Raw genomic sequence first — 20,397 nt, 5'->3', positions numbered from 1 at the left:
ATGAGCCACAGGACTTACTCATCGCTGCTTCTCTCTGCTTCCTCCTCTTCCTTTTCAGTAGCTTGCTCTGCTTGCGTGTGGGCCCAGTGGCCCCTAGGCTCAGTTTGTCTAGCTCCTCCACTGGACTGCACACCGTTCTTGGCTGCAGAATCTCTACAATGCCCAAGCTTTGAGAGGACTAATCTGCCTGTCTCAATCTAGATTGGTTTACCTTGGGTCTGAGGTCTGGGCCAATCGCCTTCGGTCAGAGTAGGGAGCAGAATTACAACAGTTCCCGGGGAGGGCCCTGCAGGCTGGAGATAAGATGAAGCAGTTTCTCTAAGAAGATTGGGTCATATGGAGGGACCCTGAACACATCTGCTCCATTCTGTAGTCACATATTAAACTCTTATAGGGCAGTTTTTCTTTTTTTACTGGCTTATAGATTTTAAGAAATGAGGACATTTGGAAAGGGTTTTGTGGATCTGAACGTTAAGGATCTGTTTGGGTTTGTGGGCATTGTACAGAAACACTGATCTAAGTCCAGCACTTTGATTTCTCAGATGAGTAAACTGAGGCCCGGAGAGGACAAGGGATTTGTCTCTGTCCACATAGTTTGTCAGTGGCAGACCTGGGATTAGAACCATAGCTGGCACTAGGGAAAGGTGCGCAAGGGCCCTATGGTGCACAATTTAAGGAGGCCCTTAGTCTCAGAGTTGTGCAAGTGCCCTAAGTACCTCCCTGGTCTTACGTTAGGTCCAGCCCAGATGAAAACTCCAGGGTCCTGCTTCCCAAGAGGGAGAGATCATGTCTGGCTTGGAGGGTTTGGGTGAGGGGGACTTTTGGGGAGGTTTCCTGTGTTGCTACTTTCAGGGAGAAGTAAGCTCCTGGGGAAGGCTGGTTAAGCGAACTTCCCCAAGATGAACTTGGTGGCATCTTGGGATGGTCAATCACTGGAGAAGCCTGAATGAGCTTGTGTACCCAGAGCACTGAGGGCCCCCCAAGTCTTGGCACAGAGTTCCTGGCCTGGGTTATCTTTAGCTACTTGCTGAGGGTTGCAGCATTTCTGAGACCTACTGATGAATACTTCTCTTTTCTCTTCTCATAAAAATAGACCTTCAGTCCAGTCGGTCTTGTATAGTCTGTTCTTGCAGAAATGGGACACGTAGGATTTGGGTCTCTCTAGTCTCCTGTCTGGTATCTGCTTCCTTCATGCAGATTTTTTTTTTTCAAACACAAGAGGATTTTAAGAAAGTTGGTACTGCCTTTGCTGTTGGTTGAGACAAAAAAAAAAAAAATCACCAAGATGGTCAGTAGGACAAAAAAGAGATAAAGAAGAGAAGAACAAAAGAGAAACACCCTGAGCTGCTTTGTGACCTTCCTTCTGCTACCACCTGGTCCAAGGCACAGCCCTTTCTCACCTGGACTCTTAACTCCATCCACTCTTGACCCTGATTTGGTGTATTCTCGACAAGGCAGCCAGAGGCACTTGTTAAAAGATAAATCAGGCAAGAAAGTGAAATAAAAGGCATTAAGATTGGAAAGGAAGAAATAAAACTGTCCCTATTTGTGGATGTCATGATCTTGTCTTTCCATTTTTCAGTTTTAATAGGTAGAATTGTTACAATCAGAATGCACATATACAGTATATTGTATGTAAATACATAGACACAATATACTGCACATGTTTTTAAAATTTACATATATGTACTGTTCATTGTTTCTAAGAATGTGTGGAGCTTTAGCTTTTTAAACTTACATAGTTATCAAAGAAATAAAATCAACCACAAAATAAGAATTAATTAAAAAAGATACATACACCCTGCTAGTGGATGTCATGATCTTATATATAGAAAATCCTAAGAAATTCTGAAAAAAAACTATTAGAACTAATTGATGAGTTCAGCAAGGTTGCAGGATATGAGATCAATATATAAAAATCAACTGTATTTCTATACACTTGCAATTAATAATCCAAAAATGAAATTAAACAGTTTTATTCATGATAGATTCAAGACAAGTAAATGCTTAGTGAATAGATTTAACAAAGGAAATCTAAAACATATTCTGAAAACTACAAAACATTGTTGAAAGAAATTAAAGAAGACCTACAAAAATGGGAAAGGATCCCATGTTCATAGGTCAGAAGACAGAGTATTATAGTTAAGATAGCAGTACTCCCCAAATTGATCTATAGATTTAATACAGTCCCTATCAGAATCCCAGCTGGCTTCTTTATAGAAATTGACAAGCTGATCCTAAAATTCATGTGGAAGCTCAAGAAACCTTAAATAGCCAAAACAATCTTGAAAAAGAAGAAAAAGTTGGAAGACTCACACTTTCCAATTCCAAAAACTTACTGCACAAGGCAAGACAATGTGGTACTGGCATAAGGACAGACATAGAGATCAATGGGATAGAATTGTGAGTTCATAAGTAAACCCATGTTTCTCTAGTTACTTGAATTTTGACAAGGGTCCCAAGACCATTCAATGGGGATGGAATAGTCTTTTCAACAAATGATGTTGAGACAACCAGATAGCCACAAGTAAAAGGATGAAGCTGGGTCTCCTATCTCACATCATGTATGAAAATTAAGTCAAAATGGATCAAAGACCTAAATATAAAAGCCACAATTATAAACTCTTAAAAGAAAACCTACGTGTACATCTTCATGACCTTGGATGTGGCAATGGATTCTTTGCTATGACACCAAAAGCATAAGCAACAAAGGAAAAAGGTTGATCACTAGGACTTAATAAAAAAAAAGAAACTTTTGTGCTTCAAAAGACACTATCAGGAAAGCAAAAAGAACCCACAGAATGGGGGAAAATATTTGCAAATCTGGGATGTATAAAGAATGCTTAGGTGGTAGAGGTATAACTCAGTGGTAGAGTGCATGCTTAGCATACACAAGGTGCTGGGTTCAATGCCCAGTACCTCCATTAAAAAAAGAAAAACAAATAGCAAGAATGCTTACAACTCAATAATAAAAAGACAAATAACCTAATTAAAAAATAGACAAAGGATCTAAATAGACATTTCTCCAGAGGAGACGTGCAAATGGCCACTAAGCACATGAAAAGATAATCAACATCATTAGTCATCAGGGAAATGCAAATCGAAACCACAGCATGATAACACTTCACACCCATCTGTTCTGTGATGAACAGAATAAAAATAAGATAATATGTGTTAGCGAGAATGAGGAGGAATAACCCTCAAACATTGCTCGTGGGTGTGTAAAACAGTGCAGCCACTTTTGGAAAACAGTCTGGCAGTTGCATTAAAAAATTAGACATAAAGTTACCATCTGACCCAGCAATTGCATTCCTAGGCATATACACAAGAGAAATGAAAATACATGTTCAAATAAAAATTTGTGTATGAATGTTCATAGCAGCATTATTCATGATAGTCAGAAAGTGGAAACAACCCAAAAGCCCATTCACTGATGAACAGATAAAATGTAGTATATCCACACAATGGAAAATTATTTGGTCCTAAGAAGGAATGAAGCACTGATGCTGTGTGCTACAACGTGGGTAAACCTTGAAAACATGGCTGCGTGAAAGAAGCCAGTTGCAAAAGAACACAGATTATATGATCCCATTTATATGAACTCTCCAGAACAGCCAAATATACAGAGACAGAAAGTGGGTTAGTGGTCACTTAGGCCTGGCATGGAGGTTGGTGAGAAGGTTGGGAAGTGCTATCAAAAGGGGAAGGAGTTTCTTTCTGAGGTGATGAAGAGGTTCTAAAATTGACTCTGGCGATGTTGGCACAACTCTGTGAATATAGTCTACAGCGATGAGGTACACACTTTAAGTGAGTGAGCTGTGTGGTATATAAATTCCATCGCATTGAAGTTATCCATATCTATATCCATATCCGTATCTATACCATCATGTCCTGGCTTTGCTGAGCGCCCTCTGAGGACGCCTACTGCATTCAGAAGAGTAAATTTCCAAGTCCTTTCAATGACCTACGAGTCCAGTGGGACCTGGAACCCCATCACCTCTGTGATCTCATCTCCTACTCCGCCCCTCTTGGCTCTTCCTCTGACTTCCCTCCCATATAACTGCATGGCTCTTTCCCTACCTTCTTTCAGGTCTCTACTCAAATGCCACATTCTCAACGCAACTCACTCCGACCATCCTATTAAAAAATTGCAGCGCTTACCCCATTGTCTTGCTCCATTTTTCTTTTTCATAGCACTGAGCATCTTCTTAGCAGGAGTGATAGCCAAAATATTGAACAACCCATACCATAAGTATAGGGAGTGGAATTGGACATAGATCCTAGAGACACCTCCTGGGCAGGGCATTAACCCTGTGGTCACTGGATCATAGGAAGATGGTGCGGGAGATGGTGTTTCTGGGAAGGGCCAGGGAAGCTAGGGGGCATATTTCAACTGCTCTGACTTGCCAGCACATGCCTGATGAAGATCAACTCTGCTTGTAATATAGTAAATCAATTTCTGATTATATTATTATTAGAGTATAAGTTGTATGAATGCAAGGAGTTTTGCTTGCTTTTTTTCAGTGATGTATCCTCAGCACCTAGAGGAGTATGTGGCACATAGTAGGTTTTTAAAAAATATTTGCTGAATAAATGAATAACCTATTTAAGAAATAACAGCATGCAGATTTTGGAAATGGGTGCTGAATCTGTATAACCTGGACCTCTTGATATTATGAATTTTTCCAGCTGCAACATGTGTTGTGCTGATGGCCCAGGGCAAACAACCTGGTTCTATCAGTCATTGAAAATGCCTAGACAAATTTTTAGAGCGAGAGACGGGGAGAGAGTGAATTAGTTAGAACCCTTGGTTGCAAGGGATAGAAACTAAATTCAAACTGTAGGGATGGGAAAGAATTAATTGCTCACATAACTGAGAAGTCCAGGCTTTAGTCTGGCTTCAGGTGCAGCTGGATCCAGGAATTCCAACACTCCATCAGGAATTTGTCTCTCCATTCCTTGGCCCTGCTTTCTTCTAAATCGCCTTCATTCCCAGGCCACCTCTTCCTAAATTGTGGCACATATGGCCACAGGCCTCTCTAGATGTAGTGCTGTCAGCTGAGTAAACTCCTGTGGGAAGACAGGACCCTTTTCTCAATCATTGGCCCAGGTTGGGTCACATGCATTTCCTGCACCAGCTCTGAAGCCCGAAGAACAGAGATGGAGAAGGTAGGAGGAGGCAGATCTTGATGCAAGTACACCAAAGCCTCCGAGGACCTTGGAGCAGGAAGCAAGTCACAGACTGGGGGCTGGGATTCAGGCAGACCCCTGCCTATAGGAGGCAGCCCAGTTACCCACAGGGAGGAGGGAGGCCGACTGAGTTCACACCAAATCCTTTGTGGCTCTCAGCCGTTATGGCTAAGGGTCAGGATACAGTGTTGGATTCTTGGCATAGTTTGATGGTACAATGAGAAAGATTTACTGATGGATTAAATGGGAGGAGTGACAGGAAGAGACGAGTCTAGGATGCTCCAAGCTTGGGGGTGGGGCGACTAGAAGGCTCGAGATGCCTTAAGCCAAGATGGGGAATATTGAGAAGGAGCTGGTTTTGAGTGCAAGTCAGGAGGTCAGTTTTATTCACCATATTTTGAGATATTTATTAATGTACCAACAGAGGGGGATATTAGGGGAACAACTGGACATACAAACCTGCAGTTTGGGAGAAACATCCAGGCTGAGACCATAAATAACAGAGTCATCAGTAGATGGATAATATTTACATCCATGAGGCTGGATGAGCATCTAGGGAGTGAATAGAGATAGACTATGGAAAGATTGAGGACAGAGCCCTGGAATGCTAAAACATTAGGAGATTGTGGTGACAAAGAGCCAGAAATGGAAATGGAGAAAGTGCATCCAGTGAGAGAAGAGAAAAACCAAAAGAATGAAGAGTTCTGGAAGCAAGGCAGAAGAGTGTGTCCAGGAGCAGAGAGCTCCTCAGTTGTGCCAAATGCTGTTTGTAGGTGAAGGTAAGGCTGAGCCTTGACCATGGAGATTAGCAATGTTGTAAATGACCTCGGCCAGGGCTATTTTGGTGAAACCATGGGGGCAAAAATTTGATTGGAGTTCATTTCAAAAAAAAAATGGAGAGAGAGGAATTGAAGTCAATAAGCAGAGAAGAAAACTTTTTTTTTTTTTAAAGAGTTTTTCTGTGAAGGAGAACAGGGAAATGGGGTTGTGGTACAGAAGGGGGAAGTGGTATCAAGAGACATTTTTAAAAATTAATGTTTCACAATTTTTTTCCTGTCAGTTTCCTTTTTTAGTATTTTTAATTGAAGTTTTTATTTGGAGGTAACAGTTGATTCACAGGCAGTTATAAAAAATGATGCAGAGAGATCATTACCCTTTACCGGATTTCCCCAAACGGCAACAGCCAAGGAGACAGGATACAAAGTATTTTCATCACTGCAAGGATCCCTGATGTTGCCTTTTACGAGCCACACCTCTTCCTTAACCCCAGAAACCACTAATCTGTTACCCGTTACTATAATTTTGTCATTTCCAGAATGTTGGTATATGGTGGAATCATAGAGTATGTGACCTTTTGGTACTGAATTTTTTTTTTTTTCACTCAGCGTAGTTCTCTGGGAATTCATCCAGGTTGTTGCATGTATCAGTAGTTTGTTCATTTTATTGCTGAGTAGTATTCTGTGGTATTGAGGTACCACAGTTGGTTTAACCATTCCTCTGTTGAAAGACACCTGGGTTGTTTCCAGTTTTTGGTGATCACTAATACATCTGCTGTAAACGTTTGTATACAGATATTTTGTAACATAAGTTTTCATTTCTCTGGGATAAATTCACAAGAGTACAATTACTGGGCCATATGGTAGTTGCATATTTAGTTTTTAAAGAAATTGCAAACTGTTTTTTAGAATGTACCCACCAGAAATGCACGGGTGTTCCAGTTTCTCCACATCCTTGCCAGCATTTGGTGTCTCCGTTTTTTATTTTAGCCATTCTGATAGATATATAGTAGCACCTCACGGTGGCTTTTATTTGTATTTTTCCTATTGGCTAACAGTATGGAACATCTTTTCATGTGCTTATTTGTCCTCTGTTTGTCTTTGGTGAAATGTCTGTTCATGTGTTCTGCCCATTTTCTGATTGGATTCTTTACTTTTTTAGTGTTAAGTTTTTAGAGCTTAAAAAACATATTATTGATACTAATCCTTTGCTGGATATGCTGTTTGCAAATATTTTCTACCACTGTGTAGACTGGTTTATCCTTAACAGTGTCTTTCACAGGGCAAAATTTAAAATTTTGATGATGTCCAATGTGTAGGATTGATTTTTCGTTTCATGGGTTGTATTTTTGGTGTCAAATTTGAGAACTCTTTGCTTAGCCCTAGATCCTGAAAATATTATCCTAGGCTTTTTTCCTAAAAGCTTTATGGTTTCATGTTTTACATTTAAGTTTGTGATCTATTTTGAGTTAAGCTTTGTAGAAGGTGTGAGACTTAGGTTATATTTGAAGTGAGTTTCTTGTAGACAGCATATAATTTAGTCAAGTTTTAAAATCCTCTCTGCCAGTCTTTGTGTTTTAATTCATGTTTTTAGACCATTTTCGTTTAATATAATTATTGATAGGTCAGGACTTAGGTCTGCAATTTTATCTTGTTTTCTTTCTCCTTTGTTTCTGTTTTCTGTTCACTATCTTCCTGTGGAAATTGGTTACTTGAACACTTTATAGAAATTAATTTTGATTTATTCATAGTGCTTTTGAGGTTATCCTTTGGTAAAGCTTCTTCAGTGGCTGCTTTAGGGGTCACCTGATACATCTAAGGTATCAGTCTACCAGTGTTGACATTTACCAGTTTGAAGTGTAGAAACTTTGCCTCTCTTTACATCCCTTACCCTTCCCGGTTTGTAATGTAATTGTCTTAAATATTTCTTCTACAAACATTGAGAACCACATGAGGCAGTGTTACAATTTTTGTTTCAGTTATCAAACATAATTCAGAAAACTCGAGAAGATAAGGAAAATATATTGACCCCAATTTTTGCTTAGTATATTTTTCCTTCCATCTTGATGTTCCCAAGTTTTTTCTTTCATTGCTTCTTTTCTCTTTAGGGAACCTCCTTTAGTCATTCTTTAGGGTAGGTCTGCAGGCAGCGTAGTCTCTCAGGTTATCTTCACTTGACAATGTCTTGATTTCCTCTTCATTTCTGAAGGATATTTTCAGTGGGTGTAGGATTCTGGGTCCAGAGTCTTTCAGCACTTTCCTTCTGCTCTTTGGTTTCTGATGAGAGATCCATGGGCATTTGAATTCTTTTTCTCATCAGTAAGTTGTCAGCTCTAGCTCTCTTTTGCTGCTTTCAAGATTGTTTTCTTTGTCTTTAGTTTTGTTTGGCTATCATGTGTTTGACTATCATGTGTTGGTGTGAATTTCTTTGGTGTCTCCCATTTGGGGTTTACTCAGCTTCTTTTTTTTTTAACAACATTTTTTATTGATTTATAATCATTTTACAATGTTGTGTCAAATTCCAGTGTCAGCACAATTTTTCAGTCATACATGGGCATATACACACTCATTGTCCCATTATTTTCTCTGTGAGCTAACATAAGATTTTGTGTATACTTCCCTGTGCTATATAGTATAATCTCGTCTATCTATTCTACAATTTTGAAATCCCAGTCTATCCCTTCCCACCCTCCACCCCCCTGGCAACCACAAGTCTGTATTCTATGTCTATGAGTCTATTTCTGTCCTGTATTTACACTTTGTTTTTCTGTTTGTTTGTTTGTTTGTTTGTTTTTGTTTTTTAGATTCCACACATGAGCGATCTCATATGGTATTTTTCTTTCTCTTTCTGGCTTACTTCACTTAGAATGACATTCTCCAGGAGCATCCATGTTGCTGCAAATGGCGTTATGTTGTCGGTTTTTATTACTCAGCTTCTTAAATCTATAGGTTTGTATCTTGTGCCAAATTTGGAAAGCTTTCAGCCATTATTTCTTCAAGTACTTTTTCATATTTGTCCCCTTTCTTCTTTCCTTTTGGGGAAGAAGACGTGAATGTTAGATCTCTTATTATAACTTGAATGTCCCTGGGACTCTTTTTTTTTTTTTTTCCAGTTTATTTTCTCTTTGTTGTTTAATCTTCAAGTTCACTGATTCTTTCCCTTTGTCCCTTCCATTTTTCTGTTTAGCTCACCTACTGAGTTTTTGTTTTGGTTAATGTATTTTTCAATTCAAAAATTTCCACTTAGATCTTCTTTACAACTTTTATATATTTACTGAGACTTGATATTTGCTTGCTGAGGCTTTCTATTTTTCCTTTGGTTTCAAGTACATTTGTAATTGCTTCTTGTAGCATTTTTGTGATGGTTGCTTTGAACCATCATCTAATAATTCTGAGCTCTTTGGCATCTTGGTGTTGGCATCCATCAATACTCTTTTTGTTCAGTTGAGATTTTCCCGGTTTTTGGTGAGATGAATGGTTTTTAATTGAAACCTGGAGGGTTTGGGTACTCTGTTATAAGACTCTGGATCTTACAGAAACCTTCTATTTTGGCTGACTTCCTTTGACACCCCTCAAACAAGAGAAGGGGTGGTGTTGCCTCATTATTGCTGGTGAAGGTAGAAGCCCAGGTGTCCCTCTTGTTGACACCTGAGGAGGGAAACTCCTTGGTTCTGATGAGTGTTGATGGGGTTTCTGCTCCCACCCAGCCTCCACTGATACCTCTTTGTCCAGAAGGAGTAGAAGAGATGGGAGTGCCTCGTTACTGCTCCCCAGGTGACCTCCACTGACACAGCGGGGAGTGAGTGGCCTCATCACCAGGCAGAGGTCAAAGTCCTGGCTCTCCGGTTGGCCTCCATGGACACCACCCCAGTGTTGGGGAGGCGGGAGGGGGCCTCGTTACTTCCTGGTGGGAGTGGAAGTCCAGGCTCCCATTTGGTCTCCACTAACACCACGGGGTATGGGGGTGGGAGGGCAGGGCTTGTTTCAGCGTTAGAAAGGTTAAAGCCTGGAGTCCCCAAAGTACCTAGATTCCCTCTTTACCTGGGTTATGATTCTTTACCTGGAAATTGCTAGCCTTCAGACTCCTTTTCCATCTTTGGAAATTGCACAGACTTTGACTAGTTTCATCACAGCTCCTTTCTCCCCTCCCCTTCCCTAGACCATTGGGAAGTGGGGGCAGGGAGAGGCTTTACATATTGAAGGACGAGGGGAGGAAGGCTTTCCTTTTCGGCATTCTACCTTTCTTCTTTAAAACTCGGACATCTCACTGCTTAGACTGATCTTCTGTCACTACTCAAAAAGATTCATACATACTTGATAATCTCCCAGGCTAGTATAATTTTTTGACTTTATGCTAGAAGAGTTTCTGTCTGCTACACCCACTTGATTTACCTTACAAATCCCCTCTGTTAATTTCCCTTGGTGTTGTCTGGCAGGAACCTCTTCCCCACTCCAGGTTCCCCGATCCCCCTCCAGTTGGAGGGCTAAGGGTCATCCAGATGGAAACTCATCTTTTATGTCAGTTTCCCCCAGTAGACAGTGAATTCACTGAAGGCAGGGTCTTTCACTAGCTCTGCGTCCAGGCTACGTGGGATCCATGCGAATGATTATGTAAAACACATGCCTGTTGAAACAGGGAACTCTGGTCTAGGATTTGGTGATAGGGCCCAGCACTCTGAGAGGCGGGGATGTCGAGGGATGAGAGGTGGACAACTGCGTTCTCAGAGTTCTCTTCTCTCTCCAGGCAGGGAGTGTGACTTCATGGCATGCAAGTAATGGGTGTGTGAGGATCACAGAACCTGTAGTGGAGAGAAATGAGCAAAACAAATGGAAAAGCTGTTGACCTTAGGACTTACTGGCCAGAAAACTCAGTGATACCGCAGGGCAATGTCCTCTGTCTTGAAGAATATGGGTTACATTTCTTTGAAAAGGAGCTGAGGGAGGGAGTGGTTCTGCTTCCTGCCAAGGGCCGTATATCTACTGAGACCCCAGCAGCAAGTGGGTGTCTTCATCTGAGAAGTGAGAAGAACACACCCCGTGGCACCCCCGCCCCCCGCAGGGTTGGTGCTCGCCCCTCCTCGCCTGGGTTAGTGTGGCTGCCTGGGTGAAGCATCCTTGCTTCTAGATGCAAAGACTCTTGGTTGGAAGGACTTGAGCTGCACCTTCCTGGGCGAGGTTCCACCAGCTAGGAGAAAAGTGACTAATACGTGAGAGCAACTTGACGTTTAAAGTTGTTCAGGGGAGTAGAACACAGTTAAGCAAGCTCTGCCGTGGAGAGGCTGGTAGAAATGTTGGGAAGCCAGCTCCCCATTTTCTCTGCTTCCAGATTTCCCAGGCGAGATCCTCCTCTTGTCTTGCACTCAAGAAATAGGCAAACGTAGTCATTCTTGCCTCCCTCATTTGTGAGTGGACACATAGCATCTGTGCCAAGCTAGTCATGGGAAGGCAGGTTTTATTTTCTCTTTTAACCACTGGGCAGGATTGATTATCTGAAGATGTGTTTTATTTGGCCCTCCCAGTATTTTAAAAAAATAATTTGAATCGGCTGCCAATTCAAATCAGGATATTTCTTGCTAAAAAAAAAAAAAAATCCCTGTTTCCAGATACTAAAATTTTTGGAAATGCAATCCTGAAAAAAATCGCTGGGTCCCACAGATGAGTGGCAGCTGCTTCCTTATGATGGGACACGCCTACTCCAGTTTACTGAAGACCCAGCCCCCTTCTCCCCCCAATTTCCTCACTCCCATAAGTCGCTTACCTGGCCTTTGTTGGCATTTGGGTCTGTGACCCCTGCTTTAGTGGCTAGCAGGTCAGATAAGGGACCTCCAGGCAGGAAGGAGTTTAAAATTCTGGGCTTTGGGGACCACCTGGGCCATCTCAAGGGCCCCATAATAAAGGACAAAGGGTACTCCTTATCTGGTAGGAAAACGAAAATTAATTAAGTAATCTTTAGATTCGAGGTAATTATTAAAATAGTCCAAGAGACAGATAATAAAGGGAGTTGGATGGACATCAAACATCCAAGCTTCTTTACTGAAGCCGAAGCAAGCAAAGCAAGAACACGGGGGGTTCTGTGCAACCCTGCGTCCACCTCTGTCAGAGCACTTCCCACTGGAGACTATAGTGAGTTCTTTATGGGCTTGCCTCTTGCTAGAACTCGCGGTTTTCGTCTATAAAATGAGGCCAGTAATCCTTCCTGCCACACCCCAGGCACCCAGTCTTCTGCAAAGGCACCCCATATAATAAAGCACTCTACCAACTGTAAAGTGCTGTGTTGTTAATTACCAAATAATGATTAAACTAAACTTCAAAGCAACCCCTAAGACTGCTGCTGAGTTTGTTGGGATAAACTGAATGCACTTAAAATCAACTAACCTATATTGGAATATATATGTTGTATTAGGTTCCATGATAGTTAATTTTATATGTCAACTTGGCTAGGCTACAGTATCCAGTTGTTTGGTCAAACACCTATCTAGGTGTTGCTGTGAAGTTGTTTCATTTTAAAATGTTATTAACTTTCAAATCAATAGGCTTTGCTTAAAGAAGATCACTCTCCATAATGTGGGTGGGCCTCATCCAATCAGTTGAAGTCCTTAAGTGAGAATTCTGAGGTCCCCCAAGGAAGAGGGAATTTTGTCTCTAGACACAGCAGATTTCAGACTTGCTAGCTCCTACAATCACATGAACCATTTCCTTAAAATAAATCTCTCATATATATAAAAACTAATCTAGCTATATATCTGTATATCTGTATCTCCTATTTGATTCTGTCTCTCTGAGAACTCTAAGACTAAGGCTAAAGCATGCTTTCACGTAACATAATTTATCTCATTTAATGTTCACGATGTTCTCTCAGAAGTAGGTACTGTTGGCCCCGTTTACTCTTGAGAATGCTGAAACAATACAAGTGAAGAAATTTATTCAGGTTATAGAAGAAACAGCTGTTTGAAGACAGACATATTTGGATGCAGAGCCACCACACTGAGTCCCAGGCTGAGACCAGACCAAGGTGTGGGTAGGAGAAATGGGCTTCTTTACTCTTCCAATCCTTCTATCCTGTCATCCTCTGTCTTGCTGTCCTTCTTGGTCCCCCGCCAAGTAGCGATCATCCAGAGACCATCCGGGAGCCACGCTGAACTGGACAATGGCAGAGTCCCTCTAGGGAGAGTGTGTGTATAGCTTGGACAGAGGTCTTTGAGGCAGAGGTGGTGGGAGAGTCCTAGTCTCTGTAAGAGCGATCTCAGGGTGAGATTACACCCCTTGATCTTTATTGCTCAATTCTTTAAGTTGCAAGTGATGAAAACCTAAATCTAATTGAAGTAAATAAAAAAGGGAATTTACTGGCTTATGTAATGAAAAGGCCAAAAGTTTGGGTGTGATGGGATCCAGATTCTAAAGCTAAGTCATCAGCAGTGTCTCTCTTTTCATCATCTTTTGGTTCTGCTTTTCTTTGTGTTGGCCTGATTGTCTAGCAGATTCTTCCCTAATGGTAGCAAGACAGTGATGAACCTGTCCAGATTGCCATCCCACCAGCTGAGGCTCCCCAGCAGAGGAAGAGAGGGAGTACCTGCTTCCCAGCAGTTCCCACAATGTCCTGGAATTGACTCTTACTTTGCCATCTCGGAGCAGCTGTTTACTCCGATCTCTGGGGCCAGAGGTGTGGAATATGATGGATTCCCCACTGGGGTCCCTCCAAGTTCTGGACAGCTTAGAGTACATCAAGGTCCTTCCTGACTTTCTGACATAAAAGAACTCACAAAGGAAGTAATTAACCGATTTATCGAACTGAAAATTAAGAGTTTGGATGTTAACATTTATGATAAACAACAAAAAAAAAGTGAAAACAGAAAATGGAACAAAAATATTTGCCAAATTTATGGTTACTAGTCTTAGTATAGTCTTAAGATATAAAGAGTACACACAGGCAATAGGGAAAACACTGGCTCTTTGACTTAGAAAAATGGACAGTTGGCACCTGACTTGGGCATCCGATAGGTGCCTCTTTCACTCTCTCCTCTGTCTCCGTAGAGACTGGACAGATGTGGCAGGTGGTTAAAACTGGTGAATCCAGATAAAGGTCGTATGATGTTTATTGTAGTACCCATTTAACTTCCTAGCTTTGAAATTTTTCAAAATAAAAAGTTGGGGGGGAAAGATGAAAGAAATTTTCTTACTTCTAACTTAATCTAGTTAAATATTCCAGCAGTCAGTTTCTAGGCTGCTTCAAACGGTTCATTTAACTTTTTCAGAATTTGAAGGTGAAAAAATTTTAAGTGCATTTTCCCTGAGTTCCTCTGACATTATCTTCCTATTTCCGTGGGTAGAACATTAATTCTTGTCTGAGGAGGAGACAGCTGAGTGCTTTCAGCCCAGGTGAGGCCCGGGCAACACCAACCAGTGGGCTGAAAAGGAAGGTTACCATGACTTAAAAACCTCTAGTTACACGCTAACAACATGAGAGAGGATTTCTTTTGAGTGCCTAAGGTTTAGTTGTGAACTTTAAGGAATGGAAGTTCCCAAATTAAATACAGCTTCCTGGAAAGAGTGTGGCTTGTGGAGTGTGGCTTGAAGAGTGTGGCTTCAGTTCCCAGCCTGACCGCTTTCTGCTACTGGGACACATCCCATAATGATCACTGCCACCACCTCCACAACTAATAATATTCATGGAGCATTGGCTCTGGGCCAGGTCCGGGTCTAAGAACTTCACAGATATGAATTCATTTAATTTTTTAATTCAGTTAATTATGAGGTGAGCTATTAGCGTCGTTCTCATTATAGAGGAAGAAACGGAGTCCAAAGGTGTTAAGACCTTGCCCCGTATCTCACAGCTGGTGGGTGAAAAGCTGGGATTTGCACCAGGCTGTGTCTCTCTGGAGCCCTCACTTGCCACTGCTGTACCGTATAGCCTTTCAGACATGGCCTTAGAAAGAAGAGTTGTGGTTAAAGGCAACTGGCCGGTGGCTGGGTTTTGAGGAGGGGCCGGTTCACAAGGATACTGACCTTTAAAGCCCTCAGGCAGAGCGTGCGCTAGGTTAACCCTAGAGTTACCCTTAACTCTTGGGCCTCTCCAGGTGGTGTCTGTAAGGACAGCTTTTAAGGGAAACAATCTCCATCCACAAAATGGGAGATCCTTTATAAAGATGGAAATAAAATTCTGTCACAGTCAGTTCTGGGTGGCAGGCGGGTCAGCCAGCAGGTTCCAAGGAGCCACCCTGCCTGAACTTCCCCCTCCTTGTGAGAACCTGGGTTCTTGCTCGTCTCTCTGCTGCTCACTGTCCCCCTCCTCCACTGACAGCAGCAGCGCACACCCAGGGTGTGTTTCAGGTCAGCTCAGCCAGAAAGGCTCCTTGCCTGGAGGGCTGGGGCAGGAACAGGTCAAGAGGGAAAGCAGCTCAGAGAAAGATCACAGATCACACACTTGACTTTGTCAACCTGATGTTCTACCCCAAACCCTGTTTCTTAGCCTCTGGCAGGTAACAACCTGCACGATGGTGTGACTCTGACTTGGAAGGACACTGTGTGTGATTTCTTAGACTTTGGGGGCTGCCCTGTGGTGAGTACTGATCAGGCCAGTGGCTGTGGAGGGCTGCAGACAGCCTCGCCACCAGTACGTACTTTAGAGCCTCTGTGTAGCAGACACGCAAATGGTAGTTCCCTTCTTTGAGTTGGTTTGTACTAAGACGCTGGCATTTCCTGAAGTGGGGTGATGCCACTCTTTGTGTATGCATCAGTCCCAGACTACTCCACCCCAGCTGGGTTCCTTGAATTAGAAACACGAAGGAGGGTGTCAGCTTGTCCTGCAGACTGAAAGCCGTCCATTACAGAGGTGCCCCTGCTGGAATAGCCCTTCTCAGTCCTCTCCTCCGAGGGTCTTAGACTCATTTCAGGCTAAGTCATGGCTTCTTTCGTCTAGTTTTAGAAAGATACTATTTGGATTTTGCCCCTAGCTGTGAAAACAGAAGCAGGATTTAACATGCCGGGGATTGAGGAAGGGTTTTGCAACTTCCAGCCCAAAGGAGAAGTATTGGCTTCCTCAGCTTCCCCCTGACAATGGAGACAAATGTCACCCCATCGCACTGGTGACTAACAACAGGCAGTAGGAACTAAAATAGAACTTCATCCTGCCGGGAGGAGGAGCGAGGGGACTGAAGGCGCCCAGCTTCCCTCCCTTCTCGGCTGAAGGACTGGCAGGTGAGGGCTGGGTGCTGATTTTCTCCCTAAGGGAAGTAATCCAGGTGCCAGTGCTCCGTGTGGGGGTGTGGCTGCCGTTCTGGGGGCAGCCTCCCCCTGGACCACACTGTGTCTAAGGGGAGGAAGGGGCGCGGGGCAGCCTGTCCAAGCCTTCCCCCTTCCCATCAGGACCCTCCGAGCCCTTCCTGCCATTCCTCTCCCCTGACCCTCTGCAGCGTTTCTGGCTGGGGCTTGTGTCTGAAGGGCAGAACTGGGAAGGGACTTTAAAGAGAAAAGGAAAAAGATAAAAGAAGAAAGAAAAAAGAATGAAACCAGGGGGGCCATTTCAGTAGAGGGAGCACAGGATAGTGGGAAGAAGGAAAGGGTCCCAGAGGGCTGGAAGTTGGGGACATTTGTGGTGATTCAATCCAGCTCTGTTTTAAGCACCTTCATCAGAATCAAGCAGTTCTTAAATTCTTACGACATGAATTGACCGCCGTGCTCTGTGTGGTGCCCCCTCCAGTGATGAGTGTGGCAGGAACACAGGGCAGGTCCACCTCCCAGGATTCCTCTGGTAGTGACTTTGGCTCCATGACACCCCAGTGGCTTTGCCAAAACTGTCCTTCCCTCTCTCCAGCTCAGGAGACACACCTGCATCTCCGAAGGCTCTCCCAGTCCCCCATGTCTCCCCCACCTCCCTCACAGGCATTTTCCCTAACACATCATTCTTGCGTCTAATCCCTTCCTGTCTTAGCATCTGCTTCTGTGACCCCCTGAAGTAGCAGAAACTCTAACACTAAGTACTAGTGTTATGTTTATTTTAACGCCTGAGAAAACCAAGGCACAGAGAGAGACAGTGAATTCCTTCAAGTTTTAAAGCCAGTATGTGGAGGAGCTGAGACTTGAACCCACCTGTTTAACCACAATGCTGCTCTGTTACCATTTCATTCATGAGGCAGCTGAGTCTGAGACAAGTTCGGAGATGAACTCATGGTCACTTGGCTAGTGTGGCCCAGGAAACATATGAGACTCAGTGAACACAACCCTCTGTTGTCTGGGGCCCAGGGGTCCCCTGGGTGAGGACATCTCCCTGTGACTTTCTGGAGTCACAGGGGCAGCTTACAGGTGTCAGGGACAAGTTTGTGCTCTCTGATGGCATCCCCCATGTTGGTCATACATCAGCTGTCTCCTGCCCAGCATCCACGTCTCCTGGGGAGCTGTCAGGGGTGCACTTGGAGGCTCCAAACAGCTGCAGCCTTGGTGGCTTCTGTGTGGATCTGGGGAGATGATCTTGCTCCTCAAAGGGTCTGGGAGGTTCCCAGGAAGAGCTGGGGCCTGACGCCACCTGCTTCTCCTCCACGCCTTTCACATCTCGGGGCCCAGGAACCTCTGCCCAGAAGTAGCTCCCACATCTACACACCAGTCCTTCCAAGAACACAACAGCCTGCTGACCAGGGAACAGCCCACATCTGGGGCTGGGAAGTGCTGGGCTGAGACGCAAGTGTGGATCTGCCTCTGAGTGCAGAAGCCCCACTCTTCTGATCACAGATGGAGGGACCTGGGAGACAGGGAGGTAATAGAAACTAGGACGCAGTGTGACGAGTGGATACAGGGACAGCGATGCTCTGGAACGAGGAGAGAAAAGGAGACAGGAGGGAGGGCGCATCACTAAAGAAGTCAGGTTCACCCCAGGAGCAGGGCCTTTGGGTGGCCGCACGCCAGGGGGCGTGTGCTTGGCCTGCCTGGGCTGGGTGGGCTGCTTGGGGGAAGGGTCCACCTGAGAGCTGGGGGCCTTTGCCCACACGTCATCAGGACCCTTCTGAGCCTTCACGATCACTGCTCTTTCAAGCAGTCACCAACCTTCTCTACTGGCTGGTGGCTTCTCCCAGCGGCCCCCGAGTTCTCCTGGGGCTTCCTTCTTCCTCTTCTGCAGACACAAAATACACATTTCTGGGTTGTTAAGCTACAACTGCTGTCCTCTACAGAGCTGGCCCCTCTTTTTGCCCCAAGGAAGGGGTGTGTGTGTGTGTGTGTGCGTGCGCGCGTACGCACGTACCTGGGATAGTTGGTATAAGGGTTCTGTTACTTCAGGTCATCCGAGAAGCTCAGTGGCTGGTGTGTAGATGGGAGGGGGCCGTCTGGTGGGCAGTGGGAGGCTTTGTGAATTCTGCACACGGAAGTCCAGGGTGGGCAGCCCAAAGTACCACGTGCCTTATGCCTTCCTTCTTTACCATCCTGTTATTAGGGGAAAAAGGTAGCAAATTCCGGGTTTTGATTTAATAAATAAATTTAATTCATGCAAATGATCTGTCCTCAAAAATTCGGTCATAAATACAGAAGAAATGCACCCTTCTTTAGATATGTTTAAATACAGCTTGCAAGCATCGACGCACTGCAAACTGTAGCTACTTCTCCAGCTTCAGGTTGCCTCCTATTCAGCCAAATGTGGAAACTTAGTCTCTGTTTTAATTTTTTTCCCCTAGCTTTATTGAGATATAAATTTTACATACAAGATTGTGTAAGTTTAAGATGTACGACATGATGACATGATATACGTGTATATTGCAAAATGATTACTGCAATTAGATTTGTTAACACATCCATCACCTCACATAAATACCTTTTTGTGTGGGTGGTGAGAACATTTAAGGTCTATTCTCTTAGCAACGTTCAAGTATACAGTACAGTATTGTTAACTATGGTCACCAGGCTGTACGTGAGATCCTCAGAACTTACTCATCTTACAACAGGAAGCTTGTACCCTTTGAGCAACATCACCCCATTTCCTACCCCCAACAGGCCCTGGTAAACACAATTCTACTCTCAGTTTCTCTGAATTCAGCTTTTTTAGATTCCACATGTAAGTGAGATCATACAGTATTTGTCTTTCTCTGTCTGACTGACTTCACTTAGCATAACGCCCTCAAGCTTCACCCATATGGTTGCAAATGTCAGGATCTTCCTTTTTATGGTTGAATAATATTCCATAGACTGTATATACCATATCTTCTTTATCCATTCATCCATTGATGGACAGTGAGTTGTTTCCACATCTTGGCTATTGTAAATAATGCTGCAGTGAACATGGAGGTACAGAATTCTTCAAGAAACTGATTTCATTTCCTTTACACACATACACAGAAGTGGAGTTGTTGGATCAGATGGTAGTTCTAGTTTTAATTTTTTGAGGAACCTCCGATTGTTTTCCGTGATGATTGTACCCAGTTACTTTATCAGCAACACTGCACAAGGGTTCCTTTTTCTCCACATCCTTGTCAGCATTTATCTCTTGTCTTTCGATAATAACCACTGTAACATGTGTGCAGTGATATTTCATTGTGGTTTTGATTTGCATTTCCCAGATGGTTTGTGATGTTGAGCACCATTTTATGTTGTTGGCCACTTGTGTGTCTTCTTTGGAACAGTGTCTATTCAGGTCCTTGCCCATTTTTTAATTGGTTAATCACTATTTTTTCTTGCTCCAGTAATTTTTTTGGGGTGGGGAGAGGTAATTAGGCTTATTTATTTAATTATTTTTTTTAATGGAGGTACTGGGAATTGAACCCAGGACCTTGTACATGCTGAGCATGCGCTCTACTGCTTGAACTATACCCTCCCCACTGCTCCATTAATTTTACCTCAGTAAACCTTTACTTCTTTATTCATATTTTGCACATTCTGAATAGCAGCTGCTGACATCACCCAGCGCATGTCACTAAGCACAGAAGTCATATATTTCCGAGGCATATATTTCACTCGTGTTAACTACAAAACAGAAGACCACTTCTTGCATCCTCACTCTCTACACCCTCCATATTCTGGTAAGCAAAACTGGGTTCATGAAAATGTATATAAAGGTTCAGGTTCTACTTAGGGCCCATGTTGGGTCCAAATCTGCATATGCCGCTCTGACACTTTGGGAATCACCATAGTTACTTGGGATACCTGGGCATGTGAGATCTCAAGCTAATGAACCTTCACCCCATTCCACTCATGAAGAGGGAATATAACTGAAGGGCTCACGGGCAGGTTTCCAGACACTGGAATTAAGGCCAGCAGGGCTTGGGAGGAGGCGTCCTTAAACTCTGGGGCAGCAGACAGAGGACAAGGGATGCGAACCTGGGTTGAGCTCCTGCCTTGTGCTAGACACAGTGGGAGCTGCTTTGACTGCAATCTCTCATTTTCTCCTCTGAATATGAATATCACCACCCCATTTTTATGATGAATAAAAGGCCCAAGGCAATTAAGTAATTTCCAA

General features: G+C 43.4%; 1 protein-coding gene across 11 annotated transcripts in view; it reads left to right on the top strand.

Annotated features, from left to right (window-relative positions):
• Positions 1 to 20,397, top strand: part of CCR8 (C-C motif chemokine receptor 8) — a 99,457-nt gene that overhangs the window by 10,024 nt on the left and 69,036 nt on the right. For 3 of the 11 annotated variants that reach the window (XM_064496709.1, XM_010974802.3, XM_064496703.1), the window contains exon 1: positions 15,931 to 16,160. The exons of the other annotated variants lie outside the window; for them this stretch is intronic. The gene's annotated coding sequence lies outside the window, so the exon portion shown is untranslated. Of the gene's footprint in view, positions 1 to 15,930; positions 16,161 to 20,397 lie in introns of those variants that run through there. 11 annotated transcript variants of the gene reach the window in all.

Source organism: Camelus dromedarius, chromosome 17, assembly GCF_036321535.1.
Source record: "Camelus dromedarius isolate mCamDro1 chromosome 17, mCamDro1.pat, whole genome shotgun sequence".
Taxonomy (NCBI): domain Eukaryota; kingdom Metazoa; phylum Chordata; class Mammalia; order Artiodactyla; family Camelidae; genus Camelus; species Camelus dromedarius.
This window is presented reverse-complemented; position numbering and strand designations above follow the sequence as displayed.